Consider the following 18,053-nt stretch of genomic DNA (forward strand, 5'->3'; position numbering starts at 1 on the left):
AACGGATCACATTTTCCTGTTTGCATTGGCAGCCAGGAAGCTCACTTCTAATTCTCAGCTCACCGCTGACAAGTGCCCAGCTCACGTTCTGTGTGGAGCCTCATCCTGACTTCCCTTCCTCCCCCGTGTCTCCCTGCAGCCTTCCTTTCTTTATCCTGTCCGTTCCATCACTGCTGCCTCAAATCCTTCAAAGAAGAACTAATGTCCACGAGAACATTAAAAAATGAAGGACTTTCTTCACAGCAGGCATCTCGTGGGTGGGAAAGGAACGTGTGTGGAAATAAGGAATGATTCCACATTGAAAGTACACATCGTGTGTGTTGTAGGATGTGTATGTGTATAGGATATGAAGTGTACACATGTGTATAGGATGTGTACACTGTGGGATATTGAGTGCACATGTGTGTGTAAAACGTGTATGGTGTGGGATATGGAGTGCACGCACGTGTGTAGGATGTGTATATGTGTAGGATATGGTGTGGAATTCATGGTTTTCAAAGTCCATCTGTTCTCCCATGTACAAGGACTGGGAAAATGAGGCAAAGTTGCTCCAAGGCATCCGATGTGTAAGGCACGACCTCCTGAAGAACCTGCCCCATGGCACAGCACTTTCAGATTCAAACTGAGGCCAGGGCTGGAGGGATCTTCCAGTGTGATAGTCTCAAAGGCCAGGATTCCTTCTCTTGTAGAAACAACCCAGGAAACTTCGGAAAATGGCGGTCCCCAGCCCTGTCCCCAGGGAGGCCGCTAACTGGTGTGGGTAGAGATTTAAAAACTCCCCTGGAGACACTAACAGGCAGCTGAGAACTGCTGCCCCGGAGAAGGGGATGCGAAGATAATAAACACCTGCCTCCCACACGTGTGTGTAGGATGTGTATATGTGTAGGTGTGTGTCGGTGTAGGTACCTCCCACACACATCTCAGGGGCATCAGGCTGGTGAGGCCACAGGGAGGTAACGGGCCAGTTCTGGCTGCAGTCTGAAGGGGATATGTTAACTCTCACCGAGTTATGAGATGCCCAAGACTTCCTCACACAGTCCACAGAGAAAGGAACATTTCATATCCTGATCTTCTGTGTGTGTGCATTTGTTTATATGTGTGTATATAGTATATGCGTGTATGTATATAATATGTGTGTAGCATATGTGTATATAGTATATTTCTATACTATATGTGTATATATAGTATGTGTGTATATAGTATATGATGTGTATATGATATATTGTGCATGTATATATGTATATATATGCATGTGTATATAGTATATTTCTATACTATATGTGTATATATAGTATGTGTGTATATAGTATATGGTGTATATATGATATATTGTGCATGTATATATGTATATATATGCATGTGTATATAGCATGTGTGTATGTATTGTAGCACTTCAGCATATGCAAGTGATTGATAAAATGGCATAACATTTGCATAGAGTCTGTGTGCCCCTCATGTGCTGTGAACTGTAGATTACTTGGGCACCTGCTATGATCAGAGGTGATGAAAATAGTTGCTGTACCATATTTCTTGGGAAATAATGACAAGAAAAGGTGTGTGAGAGGAGGCTGGGGAAACACAATTGCCTGCTGTGACACCACATGGCTTCAGTCCTCAGCACCTCTAGTCAAAACGCATGTTCCTGTTCCGTGCAGATGAAGTGCTTTTCTCTGAATCCTTCAGTCTGGGATTGATTGAATCTGAGAGTGTAGACCTGCACTCATACTGTGCCAGTTCATGTGACATGTCCTAGTCCAGTCTATCCTCATCTAGTTGTGGTGTGTGTGTGTGTGTGTGTGTGTGTGCCAGAATTCAATGTCGAGTGGCACGTTCAATCACACTCTACCGTATTTTTTGTGGGAGGGTCTCTCACTGAACCTGGAGCTCATTGGTTAGGCCAGGCTGGCTGGCCAGTGGGCCCCAGGCGTCCTCCTGTCTGCCTCCCCGATTCTGGGATGACAGGCGTGAGCCGTCCATGGGGTCCAGCTCTCTACACGATGCTGAGGGTCCAAACTCAAGTCCTGATGCTTCCAGTTCAGGTACTTTACCAGCTGAGACGCCACCCTAGCCCTTCACTCTGGGTTTCTGGGTTTTTGTTTAGAAGAAAAAATGGGGTTCAGGGGCCAAGACAAAGCCCTGGCAAGGAACACCAAGATTCTCAAGTAAGGGCAGCTTTGTGCTTTCTGAGATGACCCCAAGGGGAAAGGAGTGCCCAGAGTGGTAGGTAATATGTGGAGCATGGCTGGTGGCAGACACAGCCTTGGTGGCAGTGTGGGCCCCCAGCCTTCTCACAGTGACAATACAAAGCAAGTCCCGGGTTTCTGAGCTCTAGGTGAGAAAATCAAGACCAAGGGTAGATTTACTTTCCTTGTGGCTTCTAAAGGGCAGAAGAGTCATTGTGATGCCGGGAGATGCCTGGTCCCTCCTCACCGAGTGGGGACATCCAGGCCAGCTGCAGGCACTTGCTCTGATATGGTGTCTGCGAGGGAAAGGAGACAGATAGGGACTAGAGACGGGACCAGAAATGCCAGGGCCTGACCCGTCAACAGGCGGGGGCCCCTGTCTCACAAGAGTATAACATTACCACGAGTACAAAAGTAGACATACAGGTGGATGGATATTCCTTTGACTTAGGGAAAAGATTCACAGCTGGTTCTGATTTATTTTTACTTTTGTGCACGAGTGTTCTGCCTGTACCAATGAATGTGCACTGTGTGGAGTTGAGAAAATGGTATTGAATATCCTGGAGCTGGAGCTAGGACAGTTGTGAGTCACCATGTGGGTGCTGAGAACTGAACGTGGGTTCTCTGTGAGAGCAACAAGGAGTCTTAACTGCTACACTGTCTCTCCAGCCCCGAATTTTGTTTTTTATCTATCCTTATGGGTGTGGGTGGGAGTGGGGCAAGTTATGCATGTGAGTGCAGTGCCCACAGAGGCCAGAAGAGGGCATCCGATCCTCTGGAGTTGTACGTAGTAGTGAGTGGCCTCTGGAACAAGAGGGAGTCAGGGTTCAAAGAGTCAGAGGCTCTTGACTGACCACAGCTAGAGGCCAAAAGAGGTTGATGTTTGGAAACTTGGAACAGATCCTCCACCACTAGAGTCCAGTTGGAGCCCACGTCTAGTTTCCCATCAGGGCCTCTGATAAGGCGCCCAGAGACTGGCTGGCTTGGTGGAGACACCTACAGCACCAGCAGCCGAGTAGACAGTGGCAGTAGTCCTCTGAAGCCCGCTGAGCCATAGAGAGGTGCTGGACAGAGGAGCTGGCTCAGTCATTAAAATGCCGTACAAGCATGGGGACCCGGGTTCACATCCCCATCACCTATATAAACAGGTAGACATGGCAGTCGCTGCCTGTAATGCAGTGCCTGGGAGACAGTCCCGGGGGCTTGCTGGTCAGCCACTCCGGCTGAATTGAAAAAAAAAAAAAAAAAAGAGACCCAACCTTTAAAAAAAAAAGGTACAGAGCAATTGAGGAAGACAGTAATGTTGAACTCTGCCCTAACACACACACCACACGCATGCACACGCACACACACACACAACACCCCTTTCCTGAAATTGAGGTGACACCTCCTCAGAGACGTCTTCCAGGACTGCTCTGATGCTCTACTCTCCCCCACCCCGCCCCTCTTTTTCTTCCTCCTTAGTATTTACAACTTTCTCCAACTGTCTTCTTTTTCCTGGATTCTTTGTTCATGATCCCTCTCTCGGCGTGAATGGAAAGTTCTAGGACGACAGCAAACGAGTTGGTCTTGTTCTAGTGGAGCAGCTGACCGGGCACAGGCAGTGCAGGATGGATGGATGGATGGATAGATGATGGGTGGGTGGATGATGGATGGATGAACGCGTGCACGCGGTCCCTGTCTGCGCTGCTGGCTCTCTGGGGCCGCGCCTGGCCGCGGTGAGGACGCTGCGGGGCCGGGAGGCGACGTGGGCGTCGCCGCGGGGAGGAGGCCGGCGCGTCCCTCCTCCGGGAGCGCAGCGGCGGCAGCGAGAGCAGCGCGCACTGCAGGGCCGAGTCTCCGCCCGGAGTCAGCGCCGCGCCTCGCGGCCCCCACGCACGGCGCGGCCCCGCGGGGGCGCAGGAGACCCGCGGCCGGGACAGGGGGCCGGTCCCCGGCACAGGCGGCCGCCGCAGCGCCGCGACATTCGCTCCGCGTGCCGTCACCCGGCCTGGCCCGCTCGGGACGCCTCTGCATTGCGCGGGTGAGTACCGCGCTCGGGGGACGAAGGGCGGGATCGCGGATCCCGGGGACCCGGCGGCCGCAGGCAGATCCCCTCTCGGGATCCCTCAGGGTCACTGGGCCTCAGTTTCCCCGCGTGTTCCAGGTGAGTGGGGTGCGGGGCGCAGTGACTGAAGTTGGCAACTCCCGCGCGCGGGACAAGTGCAGGACGCGGCCGTGTCTCTCTGTGTTTGGTTAGATGCCTGGCCTCGGAGGAGGCTCGTGGTGAATCTCGGATCCCACCCAAAAGGAACCCAGGGACAAGCTGATGCCCGGGGCCGGGGTGCTGGAGCGGCCGAGGAGCGGGACAAACCACTGGGACTCGGGGCCGCTGGCCCGGCCCTCCTCCACGCCGATTTTCTTTTGAAAAGTCTTTAGATCCAGCAGCCAACCGTGGTCCAGCTCAGGGCGCTGAAGTTGGAGCTGAAACTTTAACACAACTTTCCGTCAGAACGCTTAGACTGGGTTTCGTAGTAAGGGGAAAGCGCGCGGTCTGCAGTTATTTTAGCCAGGCAGCTGTGGACGGGCCCTAGCTGCTTCAATGCTTTTCAAATAGCTCTCAGGCTCAAGGAGTATTAGGGAAGCGTGACTGGGAGAAGTATCCCACTGCTAAAGCCTCAACGTGCTTTGCTCAGCGGTTAAATGCGAGCCTTTCTTGCAAGGTTCATACTGCCCCAAAGCCATCCGGGACTCACTCGCACTTGATAGCCCTCACTGATTGCCTGCGGGAAAAGCAGGGCATTCGCTACCGGCTGTCCTTTCTCTCTTCCCTCCACCACCCGAAATGCTACACAACCTTTAATGGCTTAAAAAAAAAAAAATACAGCGCGAGGTATACAAGTCACCCGCCCCAAAGAAATTACAACTGGAGACAACAGTTGTATTTGGAGTCAAGTCTATTAATTCCACAAGCCCTTGATGCTCGGGTGAAATTTCTATTAACCAGAGTGTGGGTTAGCAGACACGTCAGCCCGCGTCAGTGTGTTGGACCCCAACATACAGACTTTTCAAAATAATCTTTGGCGAAGAGAGAGACGTTCTGCAGATACCCACTCCTTCCCTCCAGCTTAAGCCCTTCAAGCCGAATATTTCCTTGTCTTGAGACATCTTCAGACTGGGGGAAATTAACAGGCTATTTATGTAAGAAATGATAATGTTTGAAATCATTTTTTGTGACCGTACGTAATATCGAGTGTGTATTTGAAACTCGGAATTCTGCAGCTGTAGAAAAACCAATGTGGATAGATCTGAAAGAACCTCAGTGGTGTGTGTGTGTGTGTGTGTGTGTGTGTGTGTGTGTGTGTGTGTGTATGTGTATGTGTGTGTGTGTGTGTGTGCGTGCTGTTTTTTAGGTCCCTAGGCCCCTCTGTAGCATAGTTCACAACTTGATAAGCCGTTTTACCTTAAAATAATTGGTATTTTCTTCCTGTGTCTTAGAGAGCTCGTAGAGTGCTGTGCCCGAACGCATAAAAATAACTTACAAACACATAAGTTGGTTTCTTAGTGTCAGATAACTAAACAATGTGAAGTAAAAATGAAAAGACTTGTGCCCCGATATTTTTATGTGTTAAAAACCCAGCTGTTGTAATGTCCCAAGTTCTAGCATCTTTCATGACTCTTGTGCCGGGTTAAACACCTCATAAAGAGATGTGATTTGTTGACCTGTTACAGGATTACCATTTGGGAGGGGGGAACCACCCACAGTACACTGCTTCCAAAATGCCCTGCTGCCTTAAGTCGTGTGTAAGAGATTTCGAGTCTAGTTCCTGGATAGATTGATAAGATGCTAGCTGCTGTGGGAGAGGGGAAGAGCCGGCAGAAAACTGGGTCCCGCGGTGTAGCTGGGTACTTTCAGAATTGGGTTGAATACACTGTGGAGACGCTGGCAGTTTGCAAAAATGTATGTACAGTCCAGGCACGTCCACTTAAGGTGTCTTTTGGTTCCCCCAAGACAAGATGACCCCATTCCTGACAAAGAAGAAACCATTTCCTTATTTTTCAGCTATTTCCCAAAGATAACTTGTGCAGGGCGCAGGAGACCAGGGCTAAGCGGCCAACCAACTATCACCGCTCAAGCCAGGCTCCTCGAGAACTCTTTCTCTGTCCGTCCGTTCCCCCCACCCCCGCCACACACACACACACACCCCACACACAGACATACACAAGATGTGTGCTGGGTGTCCTCAGCTGCGTCGCCCCCTTTGAAACTCATTAGCTCAGCCATAGACTTCTGTGTAGCAAAAGCGTGGGCTATCGCTGAGCGGGAGTGAGGTTCCGGGCGACCCACAGCAGATGTGTTTCTGGCTACAGAGACAGCCAATGGCTGTCAGAAAAACAAGGGAGGGGAGAGGTCTTGCTCAGCTGGATCAGCTGCTGAAGTCCCTGCAGCTAAGAGGATGGATGGGGAGCTGGAGCTGGGGCAGGGGCTCGCCCTTGCTGAGCAGGCGTCCTGCCCATGAAGGATGCTTGGCGCACACGGGAGAGCCTAGCTCTCAGGCAGTGTCCACAGACCTGAGGTGTGTGTAGTGTGTCTGTCTGTGAAGTCTGGAAGAAAGGACTGGCTTCCTGTCACATGGCCAGAGATATTTACCTGCCTCTCATCTAGGCACCAGATACAAAGGCAGACCGTGGGGCTTGAGAGAAATTCCTTAAGAGAGAGAATTGCCTTCCCAGAGGCTTCTGAAAGGGGAGGGCTGCTTAGTTCTATGGCCTCCCGATCTTGGGGTTTGGGGCTGAGAGTCACTCCCAGACGCCACACTTTCTGCCTGTCACCAAGACTGGGTTCTGCTGTGGTCAGGAAACATTTTCCTGGGTATTTGTTCTGAATAAGGAGTTGGAGGCGTTTGCCCAGAAGGAATCCTTTACAGAGGCTTAACCCGGGAGTTGAGAAAACATGGCCTGTTGACAGAACACACACACACATTCTCTCTCTCTCTCTCTCTCTCTCTCTCTCTCATTTCTCACTCAGTCCCAACACTCTTCCTGATTCCAGAATCACAGTTTCTGTGAGCACCTCACTTCCCCCTCAGCATCTGAGGCCACAAAAGAGTCCCAAACACACCACACACACAAAGAAACTTCTGGTAGGAAAACAATGAGTGGAGAATTTGCTGGTGACAGTACTCCGGTTTTGCTGTTTGCTTGTCTTAACCGCTTTAATGATGTTTGCCTGACACCTTCTAATCCAGGGAGGGTCAAGCCTCCGTCGGGGACTGATGCTTGAAATGACAGCTGGTGGTAGCAGACCCACTTGTCTCCCTGTAACTGACCCACAGGAGCTCATTCTTTGTAGCGTGCAATTCGTGGTAGGAAAGTCCCTGCCCAGTGTACCTCGAGCTGAAGCAAGCTACACATTTTTACATGTGTCTTCTCCCTTTTCTTCTCACTGGCGTTCATGACCAGTGAAAGCTGATGCTGTTTTTCTCACTTATAGACCACCCTTAAGATTCACTTATAGAAACACACATTGTTAAAAAAAACAAACAAACAAACAACAAAAACAGCCACCCCACTTCCAGGACTTCAATGCAGAGGACAACAGTCAGATCAGCTCGGCGGTCCTTAGGGTGGCTCTTCACAGCAGTCCTTTGGGTGTCTATTATCTATTATTAATAGCCCAGCCTTGTTAAGGAGGAAACTGAGTCACAGAGCAGATGACTCACACAGGCCGCAAATGAAGTGCAGATGAAACCCAAGCCTTCGGTTCCCCAATGGTGCCTCACCAAGTCCTCCGAAAACCCTGCTCTCCCTCCCCCTGGAGGGTGACACTCAGTTTGGACGGTTCTGCACATTTACAGAGCAAACTATTTTCTGAAGCTGCCCTGGTTCCTGGTTGCTCTCTCTCTCTCTCTCTCTCTCTCTCTCTCTCTCTCTCTCTCTCTCTCTCATTTTAAATAGAAGGGAAATCATATTCAGTATTTAGAAAACAGGAATAGAAACCCTGGGAGTCGTATTTAGCAGTCTGAGTCTGGTCCTGTCAAGGAAAACGGCTGTTTATTTACGAGGGCTAATTTGATTTGTCCCTTTTATATTAACACCGAGCAGTTCTGTTCCTAAAATGAGTCAATAAATTTACCGGCAGAGAGAAGGCCCTAAACATTACCGTAGGCACAGCTCAGGTCGGCTTTCCCGGAAGGAGCTGCATTGTATTGCTATGGGTGGAAGCTGGCCTGGGGTTCGATTATAAACATTTGGAGGACAAAGTAATTTGGAACAGGTGGTCTGGAGAGTCAGGTAACAGAAGCAGTTCGTCTTGGCCACTTAGAATGTCAAGGGATGCTACCAGTAGCCTGAATGTGTGGACGCACAGGCTTATGGTTATTAGGGCCTGAGAGGTGCATCCTTGGAAGGGAAGCAGAGGGAAATGGATGGAACACAGGATCTCAGTACGCCATCCTGCTGAAAGCAGGGGCCTCGGCCTCACAGCCGTTCCTTTCTTGCGATTATAGCACTTCCAACAGAGATTTGCCAGCTCCCGGTGTTTTGATATATGAATTTGTACTCTTGAGTCTATGCAGAAATTTAAAACAGAAATGCCAGTGCGAAAGAACGCCAATTTAAACATCTTTAAAAATGTGTGAAGAATTTAACAGAGGTTAAAAACTGTCTTGTCATTTACCGGCAATAGTATTGTGCCCATACCATAAAATGCGTGTGATGTCGATGGCATCCAACTTTCCCCTTCAGTCTGGATATCTGGGAAAATTAACTTTTAAAAGTCTGTGTATTCTCAGGCATAACTCAGACGAGCATATCTGCTTGTGTTCATCCAGGAAACAGTCAGCTCGTAGGGATTGTAATTGAAGGGAAAATGATAAAAGTCGACATTACCCCCGCCCCCTGAAGAATGAGGAACTGAACGATCCAACTCCTACTCCTACATGTATGGCAACACACTCTTTCCTGCATCCTCTAGAGGCGGGGATCTGCCCCTTTTCTGTTTATCTCCTAAGCACCATTTTCCAGAACTGAAATAGACTGCGTATTAAGCAGTAGACATTTTAATTTTGTAAAGAAAAATCATGGCAGAAGCAGCCGGGTCTGTTTCGGCCATTATTGTTCCTCCATCGTGAATACTTTGGGTTTCATGGTACGACGTGAGTTTGCCAAGAAACAAAATCACTGCAGGAAACTATGCGAAAACATACACACTTCTGTTTAAGAAATGGGAAAAACACGGGCAGATTCTGCATGGTAATTGCTTTAACGTGAGTTTTAAATGTCATTGTTTGACTTAGGTCAAAAAGGTCCCTCTTAGCTAACTCTCACGTAGGCGGACACCAGAACTTGCACCTTAAGGAGGCTCTAAGAGACAGCCTACGTTCAGGTGAAACACTCCATGTTTTGGGGGGTTGTACAGGCCTTTAAATTTTTATAAAGGTTACTTTGATATCGATTTTTATTTTCTTGACCCAAAATGAGAAAACACGGGGAATTCTCAATAGCTTTTTACAGGCTGCTATTATGAGCAGGGAAGCCAAACCGACATGATTAGATCATGGGCTTGAAGTGCATAAATAAACGTACTGAAGGTCACCAAAACAGGACAAAACCACCAGCCGTCGTTCCCTGGGCCAAGTCCGAATTCCTGCCTGTTAGACGTGTTTGGTTGAATTGGACACAGAAGAGGGGTGTTCTGCTCCTGACTTGATCTGGGTTCTCCGAGGACTAGCAAAGACGTCTTGTGGTAAAAGGAGAGGCCGGAATGGCGGTCTCCTCTGGAACTTTCTCTTTCACTATTCTAGAGGAAAAACTGGGTTCAGGGTCTATCTGTCACCACTGATGCCTCCTCCTGATGTTCAGATCTGTGGGAGTCAGAGGTTAAAACGCTCTGTGGTCCCCGGTCAATTTCCTCGCCTCTTATTCCCCATCTCATGGTCACGTTGTGGTTGAAGTATTAACGTTTCCCATGATTTTTTTCTTTTTTGTTTCTGTGATTTTTAAAATGTGGGCTGCACAGTGTGAAGACAAGCCTTTAGCTCTCACTAGCCACCCGCTTCCTGAAGTGTACACACAGTGTGTCTGCATGTCCCTGAATTTGGTACCAAGCCAGTTGCTGATAGGAATTCCACAAAGGATTTAACCCTCTTCTGGGAGACAGAAAAGGTGTCAGCCCATAGAGATTGTTTGCTCTTGTGGGTGTATATTATTTGCACATATGGCCACTTTTGTTTTGGAATGTTCTAGCACCGTGTATCTCTCCAGCAAAGGTCTGTGTTCCCTGCTTGCTTGGGAAGGGGTGGGAAGGGGGAGGATGGCGTCCTTCTGGCCTCCTTTGCCACTGGGAAGGCAAGGGAAGCTGAGAGTGACTGACGGCTCTGCTGGGATGGATGGTCTCAAGTGCCACAACAAGTTGTGACTTGCGTCCCTGTTGTCAACAGAGTTCTGGCCCCATCCAGCCCTGACAAAGAGTGAAGCCTAGGAGATTATTCACCTCCGGTCTGTGAGGACCCTGAGCTCTGTGTGTTTTCCTCTTGCTGAAGAGACTGGTCCCCACCCCCAGAAGCTGGTGGCTGGGGTGTTGGGGGAAGGAGGGGTGTCGGGGGAAGGGGCAGCGGGGTGATGTCTTCATCTCAGCAGATGCCTGAAACTCATGGAATGTCTCCACATTGCTCAGGCACCACAAAAAAGACAGACTGGTACAGGGACGTGGATGCAGACTTGGGGAGGCAGAGAGGCATGGAGGGCGGGGTTTCCAGTGGTTTGATCCAGGACGGGGTGTTTTCTGACCTCTGGGACCCTCAGGGTAACTTTAGAGAGCTTACTCTGGAAAGTTTGTCTGCCTTTTTATATTTTTACTTCAGTGAATTAATTTTTGGTTTCTTTGATTTTGGAAAAAAAAAATGCTGCCGGTGTGAAAGAATTGTTGGCAACAGCCAGTCGCCCTGTTTATTGAAGATGAGCTGGGTGCCAGCCACGACACTTAGGAAATATTTTGCTTTGTCTCTGGATGGAGTAAGCTGTTATTATCTCCATTTTACAGATGTGGAAATGGAATGTGTGGGGTGGATAAAGTCACGTGGTCAGGGTCCTATAGCCTGTGTCAGAGCCAGGATTACGTCCAGTTCTGGTCCGAAGCCCCTAGAACAGGCAGCTTCCACGTCGGCCCTGGGCAGGCAGACTTTAAAGTCAGCTCCACGTGCATGGCCTTATGGGTATTCGCAGAGGGTCAAAATAGAAGGCATCCTTGGAAGAAAGAGGAAGATGCTGTCCTCGAATCTGCCCTTGAGGAAGCCCAGGCATGTTTGGAGCTAGGGGCTGTGGCAACCCGCAATCCAGCTGGTCTGCAGCCCGCCTGGGCTGGCGGTCCCCAACCCTGCAGCTGGCTGTCCCCAGCTGCTGTCCCACTCTAACAACCTCAGTGTCACTACGGGGACTGTGCAGCCCACGGAGCCTGACACACTGGCTGGGCCCCTTTAGAGCAAAATATGTTGACCCCTGACCCATTGCAGTATGTCAAGATGAATTCCGTTGACAAGAAAGAGTGTGCGTTGAGCATTTGATAAACCATTCCGAAGACATGCTGTGTTTCCCGGCACCTTCATTCTTAGCCTTTCCTCAGAGACACTTCCGTGCCTGTGATCAGAGAGACCCACAAGAGTGGGACTCATGTCTGTATCCTGGGATAAGAGCTGTATCCCTGCCTTAGTCCCGGTGATAGGTGTTGCTGTGACTCCCGGACCTTTCTAGAGCTTTCTGTAGCTCCCACGGCAGGATGAGGGATAAAGCAACTCTGCAGATGCTCTCACCCCAAGAAGCCCAGCTCAGCTTCTGCGCCCCAAACTGCATTGTGCATTGTGGGACATGCTGGTACCCTGACCATTGCTCCCTGTCTCCCTGGGAAATGGTGCAGGGTGGGAAGACTCAGCTTTCCCCACATGGGAGCCTTGCTGGAACCCCTGGTCTGCTAGGGTTGAAGTCCTCTCCTGGTATTTACCCACCTGTCACCGCACTTGTCTGTGCCTCAGTGTTCTCGTCTGCACAATGGGGATTCTAGTTCGCCTTCCAGTGGAGATTACAGCAATAAGATAAAGTGTAGCAGCAGTGGACAGAGTGTGAGCGATGACCGAGGCAAGCACTGCGGTGATCACGTGGCCTGAGGCTAATGACTTAGCTCTTTGTGCCTCAGTTTCTCCGTTTATAAAACTGGGTGTGATAATGATAATAAGGATTTTGCCATCGACTGTGGTGAAAATTTAAAGACATCACCTGTGACCGCCTTGGCTTTGTGGTCCCGATGGTCTGTGTTTAATAAGCCGGCTATAAAGATGACAGAGAATTGCACACCAGGCCAGTGAGATGCCTGGAAACTGCAGGTCCGCGTGGAGAGAGTGTGGGCTGTGGTTGAGAGCACAGGCCCTAAACTCAGACAGAGCTGGTGTCGATCTTGGCTACTCACGGTGCCCTAGACTGCCACTTCTGGGTGCAGCGCCTGTTCCTGGAAAGACTGCGCACACTAAATGAGGTGGCACGCATTCACGGGGCGCTTGGCACATGGTAAGCACTCAATAAATGGTAGCTTGTATCGTTATCGCCCCCGCTGCACACTGTACCCACACCCCCAAGAAAGCACAGATCACGGGTAAAGCTTAATTTGAAAATAAAAGAACACATTTTTAAACTGCCAAATAGACTTAAAATAATATTCATTAAACAAAATTAAAATATTCTATTAAAGCCAGACTTTGGGCTCAAACCAAATTTTTATAACCCAAGCTTAAAGGCCAAGGAGTCCCCAGCCACAATGGGGACATTGTGATTGAACCTGAGACTTCAACACCGCCATTGAACCTCTTTGAAATGCATGTTTTCCCATTTAAATGAAAGGGAAGTCACAGAAAGGGGGGAAAATGAGGTTCTTGCTCCGTTTAGCAAACCTTAAGGGGCTGAAAAAGAAAAACAAAAGATTCTCTCCTAATGCCAAAGACTCATGGAGTGTCCTTGAAACTCACTAACTAGCTAGTGACCCTCTGAGGGACCACCTTGGAATGATCCAGATCTGATCTGAGCTAACCTAATCTCAACAATGCTCTCCCCCAGACTTTATAGATAGGGAGTTTGTATGTTGTTGACAGCCAAGACCTGGGTTCAGAGCCTAGCTTTGCCTCAGTTTCCCCATTCACAATGCAGGTAACCTGCGGGTTTTGGGGGCTGTGGTAGGAATGCATCGGGATGGTGACTTTCGTCTTTTGCTTTCCTTAGAGTGTGAAATGTCCCCAGACTTTGGGACATTGGAGAATGAAACTATGAGAGTATTAGAGGTTGAGATCGTCTCAATATCCAGAGAGGGATGGGGGAAGCGTAGTAGATTAAAAACCTCACCAAGTTTTTAGGTGCCGTGAACTTTCACAAAGTGTTAATTGTCTCCCCAGAAATCCTCATGGTAAAGTTCTGGAGAGATGGTTCAGCAGTTGAGAGCACTCACTGGTTGCTCTTCCAGGGGACCTGGGTTGGGTTCCCAACATCCACATGGAGGCTGACGAATGCCTGTTTCTCTAATTCTGCCCTCTTCTGGTCTCCATAGGTACTACATGTACATGATGTGTATATTTGCACGCAAATGCTCTTACACATTAAAATAACAAAAACAACACAAAACCAAGACCCTTGTGTTACAGGTGTGTCTGTGTGACAAATTGAGAGACTGATGGCAGTTCTCTATATTAAACCAGCCAGGGTTTCTGTGGTTCTTACCCTCTCTTTTCACTAAGAACCAGTAATTAAAAAAAATTTTTTTTTCCTTAGGTGGTGGTGGTACACACCTTTAATCCCAGCACTCCAGAGGCAGAGGCAGGTGGATCTCTGTGTTCAAGGTCAGCCTGGTCTACAGCCAGAGCTACACAGAGAAATCTTGTCTCAAAAGACAAAAAGACTGATCATTCAGTTCTCAAAATTTTTTCTTTTATTTTTGAGATTTTAATGTCCTTTTATCACTTCCCTCTTCCCCCTCCTCCTTCCAAACCCTTCCACATACCCTTCCTTGCCTTTCCTAATTTATGGTCTCTTTTTTCATTAATTTGTTGCGTGTGCGTGCGTGTGTGTGTGTGTGTGTGTGTGTGTGTGTGTGTATAATGTAACCTGTGTGTATGATTTCAGGGCTGACCATTGGGTATATTGGACAGTCAGTTAGTGTGCTCTTCCCTGAGGAAGACTTCTCCTGCCTCCAGCCTTCCTTGGCTGATGACAGTTCTTTGTGTAGGGCTGAGGTCTCTCATGATTTCCCCGTCCACGTTAGCATATCTATGTCCTCCTTGTCTAGCTCACTTGAGAACCAGTATATACATTTTTTTGATAGCAGATAGAGAGAGGAACCCAAGTGGGCTGTGAGGACCTCCAGAACTCTTAAGAACCTGTGCCCACCAAGAGGGACCGCCTCCTCAGACATGCAGGGCCAGTGCTATGTCTTTGACTCCTCACCCTGGCACCTACTTTCTGTGTGACAGATCCCAAGAGCCCTCTGAGCCTCAGGACTTTTGCCAGCTCAGGAGACAGATAACTTTGTGTCAGATTTGTTATAAGGACTTCAATCAAATAATATCCCAGGGCTGGGGAGGCAGCTTAGTCTGTAAAATGCTCGTCTTACAAGCAAGAGGACCTGAGTTTGACTCCAGAACCCACACAAAGTATGGTAATGCTCATTTACAAACCCGGAGCTTTGTGGGGGAGACAGGCCGATTCCTGGGGCTCCCTGGCTAGAGAGGGGCAGGCCAGTGAGAGACTCGGCCTCCAAAAAGAGGTAGATAACTTCTGACCCGAAAAACTGATGTTGATCTCTGGCCTTCACACACACATGCACAGTGAAGTCACGCAAACATATGTGCACTTGCACACGCATGCACACACATGTACAAACACATATACACATCATAAGCATGTCTTACAATTTAAAATTTGCATGTGGGAGCAGACCTGCCCTCAGAAGAACTCAAAACAAGAGGGTGAAAGTCAAAGTCGCTTGTCCTAGGCCAACCCCACTGCTTCTCAAGTACCCAGTCTCTGGATTGGAGACATTCTGCAGCAATCTATGAGTCTTCTTTTTGAGCGAGGTGTGCACCCTTCCACAGTAGCTTAAACATGCAGGGACATTTCTCTCCTTAGACTTTGGAAAACAGGAAAAAAAATTTAGGGCCAATGGGCTCCAAAGTTTTTACTGCTAATCGTAAAACAGTTTAGAATGATTTAAAACCCAAGCCCATAAACTAATTAACAACAAAACCGGTGTGGCTGAATTCTAGAGCAAAGTCTTGACGTGTTGTGTCTGAGGGTCAGAGGTTTCTCCGTGACCTCTTTATTTAAAAGGAAATATTTTAAGAAGGGTGTAGTGGCTTAGGCCTGCAATCCCAGTCACTTGGAGGCTGAGGCAGGAGGATTGCCATGAGTTCCAGGCTAGCCTGGGCTACAGATTGGGGCTCTGTCTCAATAGAACCAAAAAAGAAAAAGAGGAAGGAAGAAAGACAGAAAGGGAAGGAGAAAGGAAGAGAGGGAAGGAGGGAGGGAACGAGGGAGGGAGGGAGGGAATATTTTAAGCCAGACATGGTAGGATATGTAGTGCTCAGGAGGCAGAGGCAGGAAGTGTTCAATTCTGAGGGTAGCCTGGGCTCTATAGCAAGACCCTGTCTCAAAAACTGAAAATAAAATACAATGAAATACTTATTTCTAAACTCCCCTCAAATAACGAGACTCTGGCGTAGTGAGACTCTGGTCTTGCTGCTCTGTGCTCTGTCATCCGGGCATAAGATGAAAGGAGCGAGGTGCCCGAGGCTGTCAGTCATGGCTGTCTAGGCCTACACACACCGCTGGTCTCAGCTGATTGAGCAGCTGCATGGTACATGTGTGTGCATGTGTGTGGCCCAGCTTTGGGCACATACAGAGGTGGCAGCAATAGTCTGAGCGTCCTTTCTGCATGGTCCAACCCTGAATGGCCAGAGACACAAACTTCCTGCTTCCTCATGACAGCTGTTGCTAGTATAGACCAGCAAAGGGCAGCACACAGTGGCCCATTCAAGTCCACACAGGGAAGGGGTCAAGCCAGGCTTTTATGTGAGGCCTGGGTCAGGAGTGATGTTTCCTGATTACTACACTGCCCAGCCTCTACCACCCAGAAAGAACGCAGAATCCAGCTCCCTCCCACTCCCCCTCACTTAACCGTGTCATGGATGAACTAAACACAGGTGTGCAAAGCAGGTAAAAGTTTCTTAGCTGCAGAAAGAAACTTAGTTGTAGTTAGAACATTCCGAGGAACACGCCATTGGGTGGTTTAGTTGCTGTGTGAACGCTGTGTGCATTTACACCAGTCTGCGCTATACAGTTGCTGTATTCGATCCAGATGCCGGCAGTGAACATAATAGCCAAGACTGCTCTGGTGTGCGCAGCATCCCACGTTACACTATGGAGGCGGGACACGCTCCGACGATGATGTGAAGTAGCAGAAGCTGGTCCTTGGGTGCTGACAGGTGGTTTACTGTCTTGGTCGAGTCTGATGTGCTATGAGTAATCGTGTGCACTGTGTTTATTCTGAGGGCGCCATGAGATAGTTTACGCCAGTGCCAACCACCCCAACATTATTGTGCACACTGCGATGATTCAGGAGCTATGATGTCACCCTGCAGAGGGAAATTTCAGCTCCACTGTGATCTTACAGGACCACTGCTGTGGATGTGGTCCATCACAGATGGAAGCATTGTTGTGGCTGTACCCACTGGTCTCACAGCCCCAGGCTCACGCGACCTCTCCCAGTCTCAGTTTCTTTCTCAGTGAGATGATGGGAATAGAGGTCACAGATGTGATCTGCGCCAGGAGGCCCCTGACCCAACCTGACCCACCGCAGTCGTTAAAAGCTGCGTATCACCTGCTGAAGAGAAGGATTCAGCCTTCAGGATCCAAGCTTTCTGTTGGACATAACTGTTCCTGGGCTCATTTGGGGGTGAAGAGAGGGGAAGGGCCCGCAGCTCGGGAATGACCCGTAAAGGAGCTCGGATTTTAGGATCAGCTGAAGATCGATCCCAAGATACTCACTTCTGGCTCCCCCTGCCCTGCCTGAGAGGTTCCCAGGGGTCGTCTACGGAAGCCTGAGAGTCAAAGCCTCTGAGGATTAGTAGCCACAATAAGGAAACTGAGGCCGGTGGGGGCTTAGCCCATTGTTGCCCAGCCAGAGTAAAGACCTCAGCCCTGTGTCCGAGGACCCTGGGTTTTGTGAGTCAAGGCTCGGGGAGGACAGACGGGCCCTGGAGCCCCAGCTTACAGCAGTTGCTGGCACCCACTAAGGATTTTCTTCTTTCTATTTCTTGTCCTTTGCTTTCTGTTGTAGACAATGTTTTCCTCCAGAAGTTTCTACCTTGTTTCTAATGAACAGGCAATCAGCTACTTCTTACCTCCTCCCCTTACTCATCCCCCATTTCTATTGAATAGAAATTGCACTAATCCATACATTCCAAAGCATGAATTGAGTACCTACTCTGTACCAGGCTCTACTCCAGAGGAGGATACTGTCAAGAGTAAAAAATCCAGTGGGGGCTTGGTAGGTGGCTCAGCCAGTAAAGTACTCAGCATGTGAGTGTGAGGACCTGGGTGTGAATCCCTAACATTCAGGTAGAGAGCTAAGTGCAAGCATAAATACCTGTAATCCCAACTCTGGGACGCAGAGACAGGATCCTGGGGCTTGCTGGCCCAGCCAGTCTAGTCAATCAGCAAGCTCCAAAACAGTGAGTGACCCTGAAGGGTCACTTGAAAAAGAAGGTGAAGACCTTCTAATCCCAGCACTCAGGAGGTGGAGGTGGGTGGATCTCTGTGAGTTCTAGGCCTGCCTGGTCTACAGAGTGAGTTCCAGGACAG

At 49.1% G+C, this 18,053-nt stretch overlaps 1 protein-coding gene across 1 annotated transcript in view; it reads left to right on the plus strand.

Moving 5' to 3' along the window:
- Positions 1-4,108: 4,108 nt before the first annotated feature.
- Eya2 (EYA transcriptional coactivator and phosphatase 2) overlaps positions 4,109-18,053 on the plus strand; it is a 168,238-nt gene continuing 154,293 nt past the window's right edge. The window contains exon 1 of the mRNA XM_028868502.2: positions 4,109-4,206. The gene's annotated coding sequence lies outside the window, so the exon portion shown is untranslated. The remainder of the gene's footprint in view (positions 4,207-18,053) is intronic.

Source organism: Peromyscus leucopus, chromosome 4 (assembly GCF_004664715.2).
Source record: "Peromyscus leucopus breed LL Stock chromosome 4, UCI_PerLeu_2.1, whole genome shotgun sequence".
NCBI classification, from domain to species: domain Eukaryota; kingdom Metazoa; phylum Chordata; class Mammalia; order Rodentia; family Cricetidae; genus Peromyscus; species Peromyscus leucopus.